We start from the raw sequence: 20,386 nt of genomic DNA, 5'->3' as shown, positions 1-20,386 counted from the left end.
GAACGTGAATAGACCAATGAACTGCTGTATTTTACTTTCTCCAAAACATAAATTTTTACTCCAGAAATCTTGGTTGACGCCAGGTGGTTGCTTAGATCTTCTCCGAAACAATTAGCACCGACCAGACGTGAACGATACCTCCTTATTGCCCATTCCATGTTGTGCTGGTGTTACCTGTAGTACACGCGAATGAAGTCCGAGATTAAGATTTTGAGAGACAATTCTTGAATTTCCTGTATGAGTACCTTTCGTTTTTGCGGTTCCCGGTGCAAGATAGAGAGAGAGGGAATGAGACCGAGAGTAAGGGTTTTTGGTTCACACCTACAGTATAGTCGCCGCATGCGTGGTGACCCCTCAACTGCAGAAGAAAGGCCTCCCACTGCAAAAATATAAAATTTGGTGTTTGTGATTCCGAAACTCATTTTTATGTTCCTCAGAACAGGAGACAAATGATGCACCTACAAACAGCTGTGTTTTTCTTCCATAGCGTCGGACAGGATGCAGTCGTGCTCTTCACTGGGGCTGTGCGCAGATTGTTTGTGCAGCAACCATAATTCGAATAGATCTGCCAAGAGACGCAGCTAGAACTGTCAGCAGCCATGCTTGTATTGGCTTAAGTTATAAGTGTTGTATGTGATCAAAATGAAACGTGCCTAATAAGAAAATAAGCTAGAAATCTGCAGCCGCCAGGGACAAGTCAGTTGCTCAATTCATGGAGGGAGTGATTCAGGTATACTTCCTTCCATTCATTCTTTCCATTCTTGCCTCCTTCTTTCAACTCGTCCACTTCCCTGTTCCCTTCTCTTTTCCTTTCTTTTTTGTTCTCTTTCCATATTTTATTCGAGAACCTGATTGGTTGGAGGGTTGTAGGTAGGGTTTAACGCGCCTAAGCAACGCAGGCGATAAGGCGCGCCGTAGTGGAGGGCTCCGGATTAACTTTGACCACCTGGGGATCTTTGACCACCTGGGGATCTGAGGGGGGGGGGGGGGGGGGTGGACGTGCGCCGAAATCTCGTACACACAGGCGTTTTTGCTTTTCGCCTCCATCAGAAAAGCGGCCGCCGCGGCCGGGAATCGAACCAGCGACCTTGTGCTCAGCAGCGTAACGCCTTAGCCACTGAGCCACCGCGGCGGGTCCCTTCGAGAACATGAGTGGGGAATAAGAACACGCTAATAAGACCCTTGCGTTTGCCAGTGTTCTGAACTGAAGGAATGAAACAAGCAGCACAAACCGCAGCCGCGATCGCTGCGTGCGTAGGTTTTCCTTTCCAGGCGTTTAGTGACGATCACGCGTGGTGGTTTGTGCGTCCACGATTGTACTCCTGTGTGCATGTTTGTCTTCGCCTTACGTCCGTTTTACGGCTCAGCGCTCGTATGTTTCCTTCATCGACAGAATCACGCCATACAAAGCTTAGATATGAGTTAGGCGCGCGCACTATTTTTCTGGGTTTTCCTACACGCCCAGCCCCATCGTTCTTACTCTCTGTTGGCGTGTATTTTTGTGCAGCCAGAATTAACCGATAGGTGAGCTGAGCCCAATCGCTGGATGCGGGCTTATGCTATTTGCTGTTTTCTAACCACATTATATATATACAGGAGGATCAAAGTTAACTACTGATGTCGGTGGATTAATTACTAAAATGAATGATTAACTTTTTAGCGGCTGCAGTAAGCAGTTATGTTTGTATTGAGGAGTAAACGCAATGATGTTTCTACGCAGTTTCATTTGCAGAATTTTTCTAGCGCATTCGTACACCGAGATATCGAGCTGCGAATTTTAACTGCTGTTCCCATGATTACGCATACTAGACAGTGAAGACCGGCGCAAAGCTCCTCCCTTTTGTGACGTGACTGCTCTGTACGATGTTTAGTTTGACAACGGGGTGGAGGCACAGGAAAACGTGATAACTGACACCCTTTCAGTCTTGGATGGCGTCATCGCAATCTGTAGTAGGCGGAACCGCTTCGAAACACAGAACAAAAGGGAAGAGTTTTGCGACGGTCGTCATTGTCTAGCATGCGTAATCATGGGAACGGCAATTACTCTGCAGTTCGGTATATCGGAGTACGGAAGCACTAGAATAATTCTGCCAAATGAAACTGCGTAGAAACGAGATTACGTCTAACTTTTCAAAACGAACATGCCTGCTTACTGCAGCCACTAAAAAGTTAATTATTCAATTTTGGTTAAATAACTCACCGAGATAAATAATTACCGCCTAATTCTGCGTCCCCCTGGGCGCCTAACCTCACTGTATAGGTGGTCTTCACGTAAAGCTAAGCGCCTAATTTCAAAACAACCTGTCGACTTAATTTTGATCACACTTTGTGTGTGAATATATATATATATATATATATATATATATATATATATATATATATATATATATTATGTGTGTGTGTTACGCTACTATGATGTAATATTAGGTGCTGCCATTGTCAAGTGTGCCACTTCCACAGCCGAAGCAGAGCTTACTAAGGAGCGAGCGTCGTACACCTAATTTTTCTCATGTGCACTGAAAATATCCCACCATTCACCTATAATACGTTTGTGCAGCAATAGTGGGAAAACGCGGTGACCAAGCTGTACAACTTTCCAAGGTTGGAGCACACTGGGAGAAAGTTGTATGACTTGAAAATTATTATTTTTTTGGTGCACCTTTACATACTTCCGTTCTGTCCAACTACACTCGGGCCAATAGGAGAAGTGTGTTGCGAGGAATGACCACGCGCTGGTGAAGATTGTATACGGTCAATTTTATGCGCACTTCCTGTTTATCTTCCGGCGAGGTCAAGTCACGATGACTAGCAGCTATGATGACGGACGCGGCTGTGATCTTTTGGGAGTTAGCGTTCCATTCTTTCCACGGAGAGGGGTCAATTCAGCAGGATTCGTTACAAGAAATGACGCACGTAACGGCGTGTCGCAGTTGCAGCTTTTCTCGAACTGCTCAGAGGACAATCACCACGCACAACGACGCACGTAGAAGACAAGGGCTTCCTAGTGCGGCGGCCATTGCACGGCTCAATCAACTAGCCTTCTTTTCCTTATGGTAAAGACTGACGAGTCACACCCGGAAAAAATGAGTCCTAGGTCCTAGGCGTCTCCTCAACGCAGGCACGGGGACACTGACTAAAACAAGGACGGGACCGAAGATGCGCGGGAAATACGTTTGTAATCATGGGTGTCGTGGACATGGCTCATCGCATACGAATTACGAGGGCGTGTTTCCTATTTTTTCCCGTGGAAACGATACCTGTTCTTCGAAACTTCACTTGAGGGTCAGCATGAAGACGTTATTGACGTCACCTATATATATATATATATATATATATATATATATATATATATATATATATATATATATATATATATATATATATATATATATATATATATATATATATATATATATATATATATATATATATATATATATATATATATATATATATATATATATATATATATATATATATATAATATATAATTATTATTTATATTTATATAAGCAGTAGAAGAAACTTCTCGAGGAGCCAGAAGAAATAGTTGAGAAAATGGTAGACGCACGATTAAAAACAAACAGTGGTTTACTGACGTTTCGACTGGAGGACCAGTCTTCATCTTGAGTATGTATATATATATATATATATAAGAGTAAGTATATATAAATAAGAACACACCAAAAATGATATGTTTTGCTTGCACGTCCAGCGCAGACTTTCTTTTTTATTTTTTTTCGGGGTGGCGTACAGCCCCCCCCCCCTCCCCCTCCTCGAAATGTATTTTTGTCTACGCCACCGCACGGCGAAAAGAAAAAAAGAAAAAAAAAACTGAAGCCCGAGAGCAAAAAGTGCCAATAAATACCGCGTACAGATTTTGCCTATGCATCTTCTGGCGCGGATTTCCATAGCGGCTGTCGCGTCTTAACGATCATACAGATGAGCTGCCGGCACCCGGCGTCATACGTCAACAATCACGCGACTGGAACGTCGTGCTTTGGAAACTGAACGGAGAAATTATGGCCCCCTCTTACCATTTCTTTCTGCTAGCTTCTTTAGATATTTCTTTAGAAAGTACTGCCAACCGAATTTATTTATTTTTTGTTTTGCTTCTGAAATACTCATGGTAGCGGAGGATAGGCCTGTTTTAGCTGTGTCTGCAGGGCTCTCTATGGCTGTCAGATGAAAATTGCATAATGTAAGAGCTCGCACCATGTTGCCAGCGCGAAAACTTGCGCCGCAACAGGTTTCGGGCAGCAGCGCGAGCAGCAGATGCATGTGCAAGGCGCCAAACTCGATTTCTTTTCCCCGACCATTGTAGAAAATGAAGGGGGGGGGGGGGGGGGGGGGTCATTCCATCTCAATGTCATGGCCATGCGATGTAGAATATGAGTCGGAACACATTCTGTGGCCACCGCCACTAAAACTCATTCCGACGACCACCGGCTATGTGGAGCCTTCTATAAACTTGTCAACAGCGCACAGAGAAATCCGGGCCTTCGCGCATATGCAACCCAACGCAAGCGGGTTCTATTTTCACACTGGGCGCGCTTGGGACGAGGAAGATATCATGCTGAACAAGATAGTGGGCGCATGAGGCCCCAGGTGTGATTTTTGTAATCGCTGCTGCCGCGTCGTTTTTTTTTTTTTTTTTTGCTGTTGTTTTTGTTGTTGTTGTTAACGTTTCTCGGAATTTTTTTAATGTGGTGCGTTAAGTAGGTCATTCAGCGAAAAAGCCGGCGCCTCCTAAACGCGAAATAAAACGCGTTAGACGGTTGGATTTGCCGCAGAGCTTTTAAAGCGAAAGCTTTCTTAGTGGGATCGAAGGCGTCCTGTCAAAAAAACAAAACAAAAAAAAAAAACTAATGCATTTCTTTATTGACTGGTTGGTTGACCGAGGGGCTCTGATAAGATCTCTAAACACACGGCGCGTGCCTGAAACTGAGCTTCCATTGTGTCAAAACGGTTAAAAATCGCGAGAAAAATGAAGGAAGCTCAAGACTTGAAGGTATAGCGAAGCTGTACGCAACCTTCTCGACCATCACGATGGTTTAAGTCCACGATTGCAACCGATTTGCTTCTTCTTTGCTGCCGCAACGACCTTTACTTCATCATTGTTGCTATAAGTGTGAGCTTCCTTCATTTTTTTCGGAAGTGATAATCATTGTACATCACCTGGTAGGGCGTACACTATGACGTGTCTTTTTTGTTCCGAGCAAGTGTTGCCACAATTACGGCGAACGATGTTTTTTTTTGTTTTTTGTTTGTTTGCCAATAGTGGCCAATATCCCTAAGAGGGTATGCTTGACTTCACAAACGTGCGCCGGTGACGCTGGGCGGTCGCCGCGAGCCACACACACACGAACGGTCGTCATTCTCTCGCTATTTTTGACTGCCGGCACCGCACACTAACGATTTCTTCAACAGCTTTGCAGTTAAAAGGAACGGTTCTAGATAAGACGATACACTCACCCATCACGCAGAAGGAGTAGAATAGTATACCTTTATGGGAAACTCGTCGCATGGGTTCATTCTTCGTTTGCGATTGGGGTCTTTGAAGGTTTGACGATCGATTGGGCGTGCAGCGAAGGTTGAATACACTTTTAGCTTTCGCACTTCTCTCAACTTTCTTCAGGAAGGGATGGTAATTTTTTTTAATGGACAGACGCCAGACACCGTTAAGACACTGTGGCGTAGCGGTACACACAGTGTCGCTGTGATATTTATTTTTGTGTTTTTTTTTAAAGCGCTGTTCTCTGTCGATGCCTCCAGGGTGCGAATGCGAAATTGCATGCCAGCGGACAAAAATCCTTCGGGAACTTACGCCTGCGGACGTGTTTTGCGAACGAATGCCTAGCGATTGTCACACTTTACTGTTACATCGCGCCTGCGCCTATTTCCTTCCTTCACCCGCCGCGGTGGCTCAGTGGCTAAGGCGTTGCGCTGCTGAGCACAAAGGACGCGGGTTCGATTCCTTGCAGCGGCGGCCGCTTTTCTGATGGAGGAGAGAAGCAAAAACGCCCGCGTGTACGAGATTTCGGCGCACGTTAAAGATCCCCAGGTGGTCAAAATTAATCCGCAGCCCTCCACTACGGCGCGCCTCATCGCCTGCGTTGCGCCGGTGCGTTAAACCATACATACAATCAATCAATCTTCCGTTCCTTCATCTCGAAAACAGGCACGGAAAGACGTAGACTAAGAAGAGAAATACACGGGACGACGCGCTATTTCTCTTTTAGTATTTAGTATAGTATCTTAGTCTACGTCTTTCCGCGCCTGTTTTCGAGATGAATCAGCACCAACTCGCCCAACTTGCCATCCTGTTCCGTTCCTTCGTCTTTTAAAGCGAATGACTACGACAGGCAGACTGGCTGCAGTCCACGCTGCAGCCTCCCCACAGGTGCACAGTCCCCGTGCACATGGGCCGTCACGTTCACCTGTTACGCGGCACACATCAGGCTAATTACCGTTCCCTCTCCGACAGGGGTCGAGATAGCGCAGAGGTAATACACTTGGTTCGTGCACGGAAAACCTGGGGTGGCATTCTCGTGTTTGTCCGTTTCGAAAACGTCTCCGTTTTGCGTCCGTTTTATTGTGACGTATACTTCCAGTTGTAGGTGGGCTTTGGGTTCTTGTAAACACATTTTAAACGACTAAACCTATTTTAAGCTATCTTTTATGTGTTTATTGTTCCGCCAGTGAACCAACAACAAGGCGGCGAAAAATCGTCTGCTCCAAATCGTCTGCTCCGCGAGAAGCCGCGGCTCAACGCAGTAGCTCCGCCGTGCTTGCGTGGCGTCGCATCCGGTTGTTCGCTTTTAGCCAATCAGGGGTTGCTATGAACAGACACTCTTGAAATGGACACAAAACGAACAAAACGCGAGAATTCCGCCCCTGGGTTCAAATCCCGCATGGAGACAAATTAGGAGCCCGGCTTGTACTCGTATACAGGGTGGTGCGACGATCATTGAAACACTTTAAAATTTTTCCCTGAACGAACCGCCGCTCTGTTCGCGCTCAAACTTCACACGAAGGTCGCATTTTGTGGTCATTTTGTTTGACACCGGCAACAACGACGGTACTTACCTGGTTATTCTGAAAATAAATAAAAACCATGGGAAAATGGAAAAAAAACCATCAGCCACCATGGGAAAATGGCGGCTGATTTGTACGTGCGAGCCGGCGCAAGTTGATCTTGGAACGACAGTGCTACCTGGGGTTTTCAGAGAGAAACGCACGTTTGGGATTCACGGTAGGAAGGAGCTAAATGGTGTAGCAGACGATCAGAAAATGTGAAAGCGGGTTTTCTGATCGTCTGTTACTCATTTGGCTCCTTCCTACCGTGAATCTCAAACTTGCGTTTCTCTCTGAAAACCCCAGTTAACCCAAGGTGTGTGTGTGTATATATATATATGTATAGCGGACTCAGCGGATGTATAAAAACAAACTTTTTTGTAAAAGACAAAAAAATCAGGTGCCGCGCACTCGTTATATTTTCAATTAGGCTTGTAAGCAGTGTCGTCGTACTTTCTGCGTCCATCTTTTTGCTAGTCCTGCCATTTATCTCTCCAAAGAAAGAAATCGCGATATAACGGCCCCATTCTTCCGGCGCAGAAGCGCAGAAGCGCCCATTCACATATCACGGCGGGTGGTTCAAGGAGCTGGGTTTAGTAAGTACATCAAGCCCTCGTCACCACCGTCTTTCGACGAATTCAAAGAACGTGAACATCGGCAGACTGCACAAACTTCCGATTCCAGACCTTAATTGAAGGCGACCAATCATGCCGCGCACAAAATAGAAAGGACGAAGGTATGCACCCATTGAAGTCGGCTGAGAAGTTAGCGCATTCCCCTAGGTGGGGAATTGCTGAAATTGCAGTGGCCTCTGCCCAGCGCAGGCAGCATATACGGTCCCAAGGAACGATTTGCACGATTATTTGCACTACTCTCATTGGAGATCGAGTTGCCAAGCGAAATATTGTATGTTGCGTGACGCTTGCATCCGTACATCCTCAGGAGCTCTTCACTTGCCGCCGCATATTTGACTGGCGCGAGTTCCGGTGATTGAGTGCGCGCGGGCGAGCAAAAGTAAGCGGTATACGCTAGGGGCCGGTATAGCGGAAGTATGTGACGCCACCACGCTCCATACGATTAGCCACTCGACAACACGCGTGGACGGCGCCTATGAGGGATGAAGCAATTCGTTTCGACTGCCGTTTTCCGTTTACCTTGGCTTCCATGTGCGCAGCGGCTAGCGCTCGCTTCTTGAGCGGAATGATCGTTCGGCAGAGCAGTATAGTCGATTGCACACCTGCCCAGAGCAAACTTTGAACAGCGCCATGAGTGAGGAGTCCCTGAGCTTATACGGCCCAACAGTTGATGAGGGGAAACTACAGCAGACTCTCGTTAAGACTAACTCGGTTAAGACGAATTTCTTAAGTCGAACAACGCTTTTTCTCCCTTGTAACGTGCCCAATGCAAAAAAAAAAAAAAATGCCCGCTTAAGACGAATTTCTGATAATACGAACAAATTTTCTCGGCCCCTTCAAGTTCTTAACGGGAGTCTACTGTACTATGTCGTGGTTGCATTAGGCGCACTGCATTAGCCGTTTAGGAGAGTAACGCGCTGGGTACTTTTTAACATAGTGTGTTATATATAATTCGTCCCATCAGAAATTTATCCCTCACTCGCCATGGTGGCTCAGTGGCTAAGGCGTTGTGCTGCGGAGCCTAAGGAGGCGGCTTCGATCCCGGCCGCGGTGGCTGCTTTTCAGATGAGGGCGAAAAGTGAAAACACCCGTGTGTCGAGACTTCACACTTAAGTGATATTTACAGCGCAAAAAAAAAAAAAAAAAAAAAGGAGACGAGGACGGAAAGGATGCACAAGAACAAAGCGCTTTGTACTTATGCATCCTTTCCGTCCTTCGTCTTTTTTTTTTTGCGCTATACATCCATTAAGTGTGATCGACCAACTAGTCCAACAACGTACCAACAACTAGTCCAACAACAACTAGTCCAACAACAACTAGTCCAACAACTAGTCCAACAACAACTAGTCCAACAGCTAGTCCAACAACGTAGTCCAAACAACTAGTCCAACAACGTAGTCCAACAACTAGTCCAACAACGTAGTCCAACAACGGCGCGCATTAGCCCAAGTGTAGCTTCGCCGCATTAAACCATCACATTTTTTTGCCTCTATAATCCCCCTTTCTCATAGGGAGCGAAATACACCTCCTCGTTCTTACAAGGCGTCAGTGAGCACCGTGAAGACAGTCACCGTATATATCTCACGATTTGCCCATTTTGAATTGCGTTGATTCTGCGATAAAATCACTGAGCACCGATTCGCCCTTTCCCCTGGCAAGCTGCACATGCGCAGGTCCTGTTAACAAGCACCGCGTATAAAACAGTTTCAATGTGAATGCCCATCGCGGAAGGCGTTTTCATAAGAGAGCAAACATCACCCCGCGACGCTGCGCTAAATCTCCGCAGACGGCACACGCGGCGCAACACCTCGACCTTGACGCTCCGCCGCGATTGTCGCCGCGCGCTTTCCTCAACGCCTGCCTCAAATAGGCATCGTTAATAAGAACAAGAAACGGGGAAAAAAAAGTCCGATTCAGCGTTACCGGGATAGTTCGTGTACCAACGCTGAAGCACGGCGTTGGATTGCAACTGCGTCACACGCGATCCTCCTCTCCCGATAACGTGCGTGCTGCGGCTCTTAGAAAATGGCATACAGGTTTCCCGGGTCCTTGCCGGCGGGTTTTGACCACTGCTGACGAAAGGAAGAGAGCGTCTTCACTCTCACTCCGAGTAGTCGCGCTCGGCTGAAATTGTTTGCGCTATGCCGACCGCTTGGGGAAAAACGCGCCGCCTCGGGAGCACATCACCTGCACGACACTTTGGAATATACCCCCGCGCCAGACCGGCTTCTTGATCGACTCCACGTGCCTCTCTCGCAGGCGTCATTTTCACGTCCATTTGGTGAGTAAGTGCCACTGAAAATTTCCATGGTCAGACTGTCCCGTCGTTCGTTTTACAATTCCTTGGCTACTGAAACATGGGATGGAAAAAAAAAAAAAGAAAAAAACTCTGAAAAGCATGGCGAAAGTTTAGCAGGAGATGAAGTTTTCAAGCGAAGTTAGTTGGTGTGCGCGTATGTTTTGGCAATTTCAGCGCTTACTTGATAACACATTATTTATAATAACAATGTTCGTTATAAATGTCCAAGGTTCTTCGATAACCCGATTTTGTGCGCGTTTTAGACTGATGCTTCAAGATCAGACGATATATTGGAGCTAGAGACAATTTCTCCCGAATTCACTCATGAACTTTTTATTTTGTGTGTTCTGGTATTCGCCAAATTCGTGAAGAATCGCTTTTAGTTGGCATGCAGATGTACGTTAATGCGTCAAATTATTCTAATTGCCTACTTTACTCGTTGATATTAAGCTGCATGTCCTCATCCTGAAATGCGCTATGGTAAACCAAACAAAAATATTGTCGTTAATCGTCTCATGAACGCAGTAATGTCTTCCTATGCTTTAAACTTGATATCGTTTCGCTAGATTTCAGCTTTTGTTAAGTGTTTTTCTCTCTCTCTCCTGGACGAAGCGGCATATGGAGAAAACTAAATCGCTGCTGTAAACGCTGCTGTCAACTCTCTCTGCAGTGACCTACAGATATCGTACGGGTTGCCTACAGCCACATAATACCGCAAATACGAAAGGAACTGCACTATAGCTAGCACAAACAACAGAACAAAAACAAAGACATAACGAACTACGTGTGTAGCAAAGCCGTGAATACGTAGACACTCACAGACCAATAAATAGGTCTAGCAAAATATCCCTGCGCAGACTTGGTATAGGCCACACTCGCATTAAACGTTCACATCTCTTCAACCACAAATATGTGACGGGTGTTCCGCATTTGCTTTGAGTGTATACGGCTTTGGACAATGCAAAACGAAGGCACTTTTTCGATCTGCACACCCAGTGAAATCCCATTACACCCTTCATTGCTTTTAGTCGACTAACCCATGTTTTCAACCTAACGTCTTGTACCGTGCCTGGACGAGTGAATTTTTGAAACCAGTTTTTTTTTAATATCGTTATTAACCGCGGACATCCTCGGAAGAGATGGTGGTGGTTCTATTGGTAAAGCAAGGGGCGTGTATACGGGTTCCTCGCGCCTTTGCGCAATCCCATCGCCATTGTCACCTGCCATCACGACATTTTCACGCTTTACATCAAGGGCCATTATGTACCCTTATACTGACCACTTTAGCATCACATCCCATGCAATCAATACGTTCCCCGTGCATTCGGTCCCTTATCAGCTTTTGTAATAGGGGAAAATGGAGCGAACCAAAGTGAAGCCTTGTTTACTGAGAGTTACTTGAATTAGCAATAGAATAGGCAATAAACATCAAGCTGTGTTGAATTTACTGTGACTTCTATATGCTGTGCCCATTACACGTGGGGGGATGTAATTTTGCAGAGCATACGTGCGGCCGAGGGAAAAATAAGTGTATTTTTTAACTGAAAATTGCAGCGATCTGCCAGAATGTATAAATAAGTGCACGATATGTGGGCAAAAAATAAAAGAAAGCTATAGTGCAGGTCTGCAGACAGGTAACAGAATGACTGGCGGGTTCCGAGAATTAGTTCGGTGACTAACGCTGTTGCAATTTTAAAGGTCCCTGGCCCAGCATCTCGTCATACTTTGTTCAGTTTTCTATTCTAAACTTTTTGGCTTTCAAGCAGGCCTGAACGAAATTGCGTTAGGGCTGTGGTAGAGATATATGGCGTCATCTCCTCAGCGGATGCTACACGTTCCCAGCACCTAATGCGGAAGGGAGCCGATGGCAGGTAACTAAGTATAGTTGAACCTTTTGTTTTAGTTCTTTTTTTTTTTTGTAATTAAAGTGCGACGGAACTGAAGTAAGTGAGTCCGGGAAGCAGCGTAGGCCTCGCGAAAGAAATTTAGCCACAAATCTTGTTCTCTGCTCCCCGGCCCGGGCGCCCAGCTTTATGGCCAGCCTTAGAAGCAATGATCGCAGATTCTGATAACAAATGTTTTCCTTAGCTGGAGTCGCCCGTCAGGCAACAGTCTCGGCTTGCTCCAGTAGATAAGTTATATACGAAAGAAGAGACGGGTCTACTGAGGTCATGCGCACGTGGACAGTAGCGCACGCACGCACACCGGGCAGCACGCTTGATCCGGACCAGACCTAACGAGGCACAGAAAAGAGAATCTCGTTTGTCGGAAACGAAATTATGCTCATCTACTTTGTCAGATTCAAGACATCCTAATGTCCAAGGTAATGGCGAAAAAACTCCAAATTTCGTAGCAGTACCGCAGAAACAAAACACGGGTAGTTTGGGGCCCAGAACGCGCGATACCGTATAAGCCAGCGAACGCCTGCACATATTCGCCGACCGTGTACAGGACGTCGTACCGGTACCACGTTTCCTATCTGCTGAGAGAGATAAAGAGAGCGCTTCGTTACAGTGAAGCTGGCTATCGTTAAGATCCAGCAGATTATCTCCCACAAGCGCCCCTAATACCCTCCCGAACTTGTTTCACCTAATATGGTCACGTCCAAAATTCGAAAGCGGCCGAGAACAGCTGGTAGCCTACTGCCCACCACCACTTACGAATACGGAGCACCTGGAGCGCCTGCGCTCCGATGCTACTCTTCTCGAACGCGTAGGAATTTATTCACTTGCCAGTGGTCTTTACAAAGCAGTGTAGAGCGGTCTGACAGCCCTAGTAGGGCCTGAAAACGGACAAGTTGTGTTTATTAGGGTACATGAGACTTTCATTGAGGCTTTCGACTCCCCTTCCCTCATCTTCCAATAACCCCCCAGGGCCTCAGGCCTATTTCTAAATAAGGTCGTTCATTCATTCATCTCCCGCAACCGAGCGTTGTAGACAAGAATTGCACGTGAGCGTAGCACCACCTTGCGGCACCCATTCACATCCCCGAGATCGTAAAACTGGGTACCACACCTCCAGCGTGTGGAAGAATTCATAAAAAAAATTTCCCCCCAAAAAAAGGTCCTAGGGCCTTCATGCTTTGTCTTTGTGTCTAAAAGTTAAGCCGACCTTAATTAAGAAACCGTTGTAAGCTTGGTTTTTGTAGGTTGGCTTTTCCACATTACGTGTTGCACTTCGAAGCATGGCATGATTGAAGAAAACGGCTCTAAGTCCTGTGTTATCAAAATTGTACTAAACAAATTATATGTTAATGAGCCGCTAAGAAGACTCTACCATTGCTCAGTTTCGTGTACTTATAGTAATTAGTTATTTACAGTAAAGTTGTAAACAGCAGAGAATTACTGTCTGCTGTCACTACATGTCCATCTACGGAGGGAGCATGGTTACATAAAATGGCTGTAGCTGTTTTTTTGTTTTTTTTTTAACTAACCGAAAACAATATTATCACAATTAGCCGCTAAGACGTCTCCACCATTACGCACTACAGCTTCGCTGGTCATCCTTCTTCATAAAGTGGAAGGGCACTGAATTTTTATTGTGAACTGGTGAGGTCAGCCCTGCTAGCAGCAGGCAGTGCTTGCCGCCAGGTGGGAACGACTACAGAAATGCGGGGCGAATGCAGCAGTGAGAGGGGAAACAGCACATATGATCATAACGAGGCGCAAGAAAATTCTAGAGACAAAATTTGAAGAGAAAACTGTTTATGGTCCTGGGTGGGATGAACCGGGTGACTTCAACCGGTGGGTGCAAGAAAACCGCAACTGCAGGTGGCTAGTGAACTTTCTACACGAAACCGGACTGCATGCCTACCTGTAGACTCGACCAGTGTTATCGGTTTCCTTCGGCTCTCTCTGCACCTTTACGCCAGCCGCATAGCAAATACACGAAGTAAACAAAAAAGAAAGCTTAATCAATATAAAGAAACGATGAGAGTTTGCTTCTGGGCTGGTTGGTACATTGCTACTTATAGAGCATTAATTGAATTTGTTTGCTTCTTAGGAGCAACGAAGTTCAACTTTTCCAGAAAGACACGGCTCGTGTGAGTGTTGGTGAGAGAGGAGGGGAGGCGAGCGCGTGTGACGAGCTCTGAGCGAGACCGCGAGCAAAAGAGGTGGCGATTACAACTATCGAGAGTTGAACAAAGATTAGTTTTTGTGGGGTGGTTTTAAGCGTTTTATACGTTTACGTTTCCAACGTCCTCCGATAGAATCGGAAAATAAAGCCAGTTTATAGTTGCGCTTTCGCACGCGTGCGTCTTAATCTCGCCGTCTTTCGTATTTGGCAATGTCATCTTAGCGCAGTGTTTTATAAGTAATAAAGAAAACGGTGCAGAATAATGGAAGAACGTTAAATCAGGGAAAAGAAAGGTATAGTGATTACAACGCGAATGGGTGTACATTTACGTGTTTTTTTTTTTTTTTTCTGATCCGGAGTTTACCAGGAAGAGCAGCAAAATTTTATTTCCTAAAAAGAATTGTCACTGTTGAGGAGAGTATTGGTTTGGGCGAGTTGGTACATCTGGCGTATTGAAGCGCAGCAAAGACGAGGACAGGAGCACGAGGACAGGAGACAAGGACAGGAACACAGACGACGACACACAGGGCGCCCTGTGTGTCGTCGTCTGTGTTCCTGTCCTCGTCTTTGCTGCGCTTCAATACGTCACTGTTGGCCCTGGGTTCAAGGAAGTGATACATTTCCAGCCTGCCTTCCAGGCGTACCCACGACAGGGAGCTAGGGTCGGTTGCTCGAGCGGCGGGTGTGAATCGATGGCAGATGCAAAGAAGGGTTTTATAGCATCGAGCATAGCGAATGCCGGCGCAGAGGAGAACCGTCTCTCCCTATCGTAAACTTGAGTAAATGCTGAGGCGCAGACGGTGCAGTACTTCTTCAGGCGGCTTGTAGAAAACATTTAATTTAGAGTACGGAAGAGCCCTGAAGGTCTGCTCCATGCAATCTGCCCAGAAACACATCGACCGTAGAAATCCTCGCAGCATGGAAATAGCTTTTAAAGAAGACAGTCTTTCTCGCTCTTCCAAACCCAGAATTTTTTTTTTTACTTTTGCATGTTACTCGATTCAACCGCTCGGCAAAAAATAAAAAAGTCAGTCGGATAGTGCTTCAACAGGAATATATACATAAACAAGACCGTTCCAAACCACTAAATCTACTGGCAGGGCCTATGTATGTCCTCATTATTCAGTGCGAAGAAAACGCCAGGCTTATTGGAGACTCTTAATTAAAAATGCTGGAACTCTCGGCTTATTTGGGAGGAAATGTGAGTACACTGCGCAACACACTTGTGTATAACAGCGAGCTCCACTTCAACCTTCATCTAGCTCCGGAAACTGCCGAAACAAACTTTTTACAAGGAAATGTTGGCGACCAAAAGGGGTGGGCTTAGAGTTCAGAGCGCCGCAATAGCTTTCTTCAAATCCCGCTCGAGCGACGCGGGATAATATTGAAAGTACGAGAGCCGTGCAGTAGTTGCCCTCTTTACATAGCCGAGAATTCCGGCTTTTTTTTTTAAGAGTCTCAAATAAGCCTGGCGTTTCCTTAGCGCTGAATAACGTGGGCATGTATAAGCCATGCCAGCAGCCGAGAGTCCAAGCGTTTTTTTTTAAATCAAGAGCACACGTTGAAGTGCTTTTATAACGATATCATATAAAAAGGTAAACAACGCGTTAAATACGGTGGCGAAGAGAGGTGAAATAAAAGCAAACAACAGAACGAAACATGTGGGCATGGCGGGAACAGATCTCAGCAGATGGCACTCGGGCGTTGTGAACCCGGGAAAATTGAGCAGCATTACGTTGAGGGGAGGGAGAGAGAGAGAGAGAGAGAGAGAGAGAGAGAGAGAGAGAGAGAGAGAGAGAGAGAGAGAGAGAGAGAGAGAGAGAGAGAGAGAGAGAGAGAGAGAGAGAGAGAGAGAGAGAGAGAGAGAGAGAGAGAGTGCGTGTGTGTGTGAGACGCCATTCGCGGAAATTAGCAGCGAAGGGGGCAGATACGCGGCCATTTTTTTTCCCATGCTCTCCACATGCAAGGGTTGCTTACAGTGCTTCTCTTTTTAGACCAGCTGCGGAATTCGGAGTTGCATCTCTTTCGAAATGTCTATTTCGCTTCTCTTTAGGCGTGCGGTGTCACGTCTGGTCGTCTGCTTCCAATCTTCAAGGCTCGCTGGAAATGGACACTTTAAAACGGACATGAAATGGACTAAACTGAGAATTTTGCTCCCTGGGACAGTGTTTGTGAGTTGTGTGCGTTCTGAGTTGTGTCCGTTTCGGAAATGCCCATTTCGCGTTCATTTCCGTCGTGACGTAGTTGCACTTGCGATGCCCCGCCTTGCTTGTGCTGTGTCACATACGGTCGTCTGCTTTACCCCAATCAGGGCTCGCTGGAAGCGGACTCTTTAAAACGTACACACGAGAGCAGAAGTTTAGGGACCACGAAAGCAGCAATTTTAAGTCATTTCTCTGCCGCACGACAGCCCGGAATGCTATGTGCGGTAGCTCTCATTTGTTCATTACTTATGCGACATCTCGTAAGCATTCGATAGTTTTTCAGGCTGCTATAGGAGAAGAAATAACCTAAACTTGCCGTTTCGTGGTCCGTAAACTTTTGATCGTGGCTGTACGTGCAGGCGAAACTGAGAATCCCGACCCGGGATGCTTTGCGCACAACGCTCGCGTTCCCGTACGAAGTATCTCCCTTTCGAGCCTCTCGTGGCGTGCTGTATATATATTCATTTACATTTACACCGACGGTTTTCTCATGAAGACTGTGTCATTCGCGGCAGAAGTTACAAATTTGGGTTTGCTAACAAGCGCAATTACTTCTGTACACGCGCTCGTCGAAGCATCAATGCAGTTCACGTAGCTTTTCATGGTGCTGTGCAGATTAATCGGGAATAACTCGACCGGGATCCCGCTATAGCTAATGGTCCTAGCCCTTTAGGCCCTGGCGTCGTCATTTGACGACACGACACATAGTATGCTGTAGCGCCTTAAGAACAGAACGAAAACTACTAGTTTTCTGGGCAAGGGATGTTCAAGTATGCCTCTTGCGATATAGATCACCATTGTTGAGTTTTCGCGGGGCTGGACGATATGAAACAAAGGAAGCGTGAGTGGACACAGGGTATGACGACAGGGCGGGTAAGGAAGCGGAAATTCCGGTTTGTCGAAATGTCTACAAATCTGTAAATACTTGGATTACCAGCTTTATATTTTTTTTCTGTAAGGTCAGGGTGTCGTCGCTTTCACGACAAAAAGAAAAAGAAATTCTTTTTTACAAGTAAGAAATTTGAATTGCCTAATTACCTTAATAATTGTCGTGCCTGTAAATTAATAAATGCTTGCACTATTAGCGTAATTTCTCATTTCTGTGATTCTGAAGTCCAAGGCTGCGTGAAAACACGCAGAAAAACAATTTTCACTTGAAATAAAAAATCGAGGGCCGAAATGGCTAGAAATGATAAGCCTAAGGAGCTTCTTCATCCGCTGACCTACAACGACGTTTCCGGTCTCGCGAGGTGTAACAGAGGAAGCCGGAATTGTAGCCTGTTCCACGCGGCGGAGTTCAGGCGAGCCTGGGTCTGACGCCACGCCGGTCGGTGTTCATGTTTCCACAATGGCAGGATGTGGTGCGACCGATTGCGCGTGCTCGCGGGTTCGGGCGTCCGCCGCGCTGAGTATATCAGCGCCCAGTCGGCGATCTTTCCGTCATCCGTCTTTTTGCCGACGCGGGGGTCGCGCGCGGAATCTCCGCGCCGGGGGCTGTCCGAGCCCGAGGTTCGCCGCTGGCAGCGACGGCGCAGCCCGGCGATCCGGGCCCCAGTGGCACCTGGAGTTTCGTCTTCGAGGAAGCGAAGCCGCTTCTGCACTCGCCCCAGTTATGCCAAGGTGAGGGAAACGGGGCTCTTAAACAATTAAAGTTGCAGGGGATCCCTAAGCATATTCTCGTCAGATGAGAGTGCGGAAGCGTATCCTTTGGCTACATAGATTCATCAACGGGTCTATAAAAAACCTCAACTGGCCGGTTTGATCACGTAGTATGTTGCGCTAATGACCTCTCACTTCTACGCGTATTATGAGTGCGTTTAAAACAACTGAAACGAAGCTTACGCACACCGTAGTGAAACAGCGGGTTTGGCAGTGTTGTTTACTACCTGAAGTTTGTGTCCTTTTAACAGAAGCTCAGAACTCGGAATAAGTTGCCGTATACAATTTAATTTACAACCTACATGATAGGTTATGGAATTTTTTACTCTGTTCTAATTTTGTTTAATTTTTTTCCGCCATTTTCTTTATTAGCCCTTACTGAATCCAATCTCCCTTTATTTTTTGGCTGTGTCTAAACAAAATATTTGGTGGTTTAACGTGCCGTAACTACACCGGGTCTATGAGGCGCGCGCCGTCGTGGAGGGCTCCGGATTAACTTCCACCACCTGGGGATATTTAACGTTCGCCGAAATATCTATACCGTGACGACATGAGACGACAGAAGACGCCAACAGCCCAAGCCCCTAAGGTGCTTCGCCCCTAAAATATTTGCGCATTTTAGGGGCGACGCACGGACGCAAACGGCTTAGCCACTGAGCAAGTCCTGCGGCTCACACCTGTCCAGTATTTACACTTTCCAGGTGTGCGACCTTTTTAAAGAAATTATGAAAGCGAGTAATTCCGGGCCATCTCCACTTAAAGTCCCTTCATCGGAAGGGGCTTTAATCTCCACTAAAGTGAAACCTGGGGAGGGGCGAAGCATTCAGGGTATAAGTGTATTCTTCGCGCCTTGGCGTTTTTCCCTACGGAGATGAAACCGTTTGGGGGTAGAGGTGTACATCTTTGCTGTAGAAGTCTCGTGTTTTTGAAGCGCGAATCGTTCTAGCACGAGGCGAAAACGAGTGTCCAGTTTTTTTTTAGTACAGTGACTACATGAGGTGACGATTACGACGACGACATCAGACGCCGACGGAACGAACCTAAGGGGCTTCGCCCCTAAAAGTTAACATACTTCGGGTGTGGGCCATCGCCATTGCACAGTGGAGCACTAGTATACGGCAAACTCGTTTTATATCGCCTGCGAGCTGCCGAGAATGACAATTGGTTTGGTCAGCCTATTGATAGTGTTGGTCAGCACGTTGATAGTGTTTTGATTGGTCTGGAGGGGAAAGTACGTGAGACGGTGTGGTTTTGATGGTACGTGCAAGAAACAAGGCCTGAATGGCATTGACTGTGCGGTATCAACAGCGGGGGGTCAAACCGTTTCGTCGGGAACCGGTGACCGTTATCTATTTTTTCGGTTCAGTTCCTGTTCGGGTTCAGCGCGCTCAAAAAATAACGATTCGGGTTCGGGATCAGTTCCGGGAAAAGTACCGGTTCGGTTCCGGTTCGACGCCATGATGTATGTATAAAAACGCTTAGACAAGGTCTAACAATTCTACTGCCACCCATAATCTGTGGGGTCACAAATCGTATAGTCCGAGAAAATGTATGCTATGGTGAGGCTCCACCCGGAAAGTATTGTCGGCCTTAATAGACTGCAAGTGGTGTATTCGTATTTTCTGCAATGTAATTTACCTACATTGACTAGCTTGTTTTTACCATTTAGTGGTCCTTTAATGAAAATCACTCCTCTTAACAAGTCGTGTACCGCTGCGCCGACGGTGCGTTAATCCCATACTGACTTTATTAAGAATATGGCCTGGTTCAGAAAGTTTGTTCAAGTTCAAATTATGGCAACAATGGAACTATCCGAGCTTGAAGCCAAACTGAAGTCGCACGGTATGACAGGCTGAAACGGCACAAAAATCGAAGAGTCCGCATAAATGAAAATACGCGGCACAATGACAGGGAAATGTTTTACCTGCCATGGATTTATTCTGCTCGTAAATTACCCCAGCTGGTTTTTCCTTCAACTTACAGGCCCTCAATCGTTTACTAATGAGCGAAAATACACAAGGAGCGGGAGGCGGTGAATGTTCAATTGTGCGAACTGCCCGACGGATAGCACGGCAAGGAACACATTCCGGCAATTGACAACCTTCCTGGTCAAGGTGCATTCTTGGGCATAAACGATTCATTGTTGCACGCCCGACTTCAGAAAAGTGTGCCCGCTGTCATCAGGCATCGTATACAGATTCCACAAGACGTTTCTAGAACCCCAAAGCCGGCGCAGGCCGCTTGAAAGACCCGGTCGCGCGCCTTGAAGTGCGAGGAGCCAAGCTGTATCGCGAGGATGCTCCAAGGGCGATAGAGGCACCACGGGGCGTGACGATAGCGCTTGGTCGTGTTGTAGGGGTCTAGGGTTACGCTGATTCGGAGCCAAGACGGCTTCTGTTTACGGAACTGTGCTTCATCACGCGAAAAAAAATTGG

General features: G+C 46.5%; 1 protein-coding gene across 4 annotated transcripts in view; it reads left to right on the top strand.

Moving 5' to 3' along the window:
- The window catches only part of LOC144174700 (scavenger receptor class B member 1-like), a 93,696-nt gene that overhangs the window by 16,970 nt on the left and 56,340 nt on the right, over window positions 1–20,386 (top strand). The window contains exon 1 of one of the 4 annotated variants that reach the window (XM_077703525.1): window positions 9,841–9,993. The exons of 2 other annotated variants lie outside the window; for them this stretch is intronic. The gene's annotated coding sequence lies outside the window, so the exon portion shown is untranslated. Of the gene's footprint in view, window positions 1–9,840; window positions 9,998–20,386 lie in introns of those variants that run through there. One more of the 4 variants, XM_077703527.1, reaches the window with a different exon arrangement.

This window comes from Haemaphysalis longicornis, unplaced genomic scaffold (genome assembly GCF_048455015.1).
Source record: "Haemaphysalis longicornis isolate Haplotype H1 unplaced genomic scaffold, Haemaphysalis longicornis Haplotype H1 scaffold_3, whole genome shotgun sequence".
NCBI lineage: Eukaryota > Metazoa > Arthropoda > Arachnida > Ixodida > Ixodidae > Haemaphysalis > Haemaphysalis longicornis.
The sequence above is the reverse complement of the archived record's forward strand: the minus strand, read 5'-3'. Positions and strand labels throughout refer to the sequence as shown.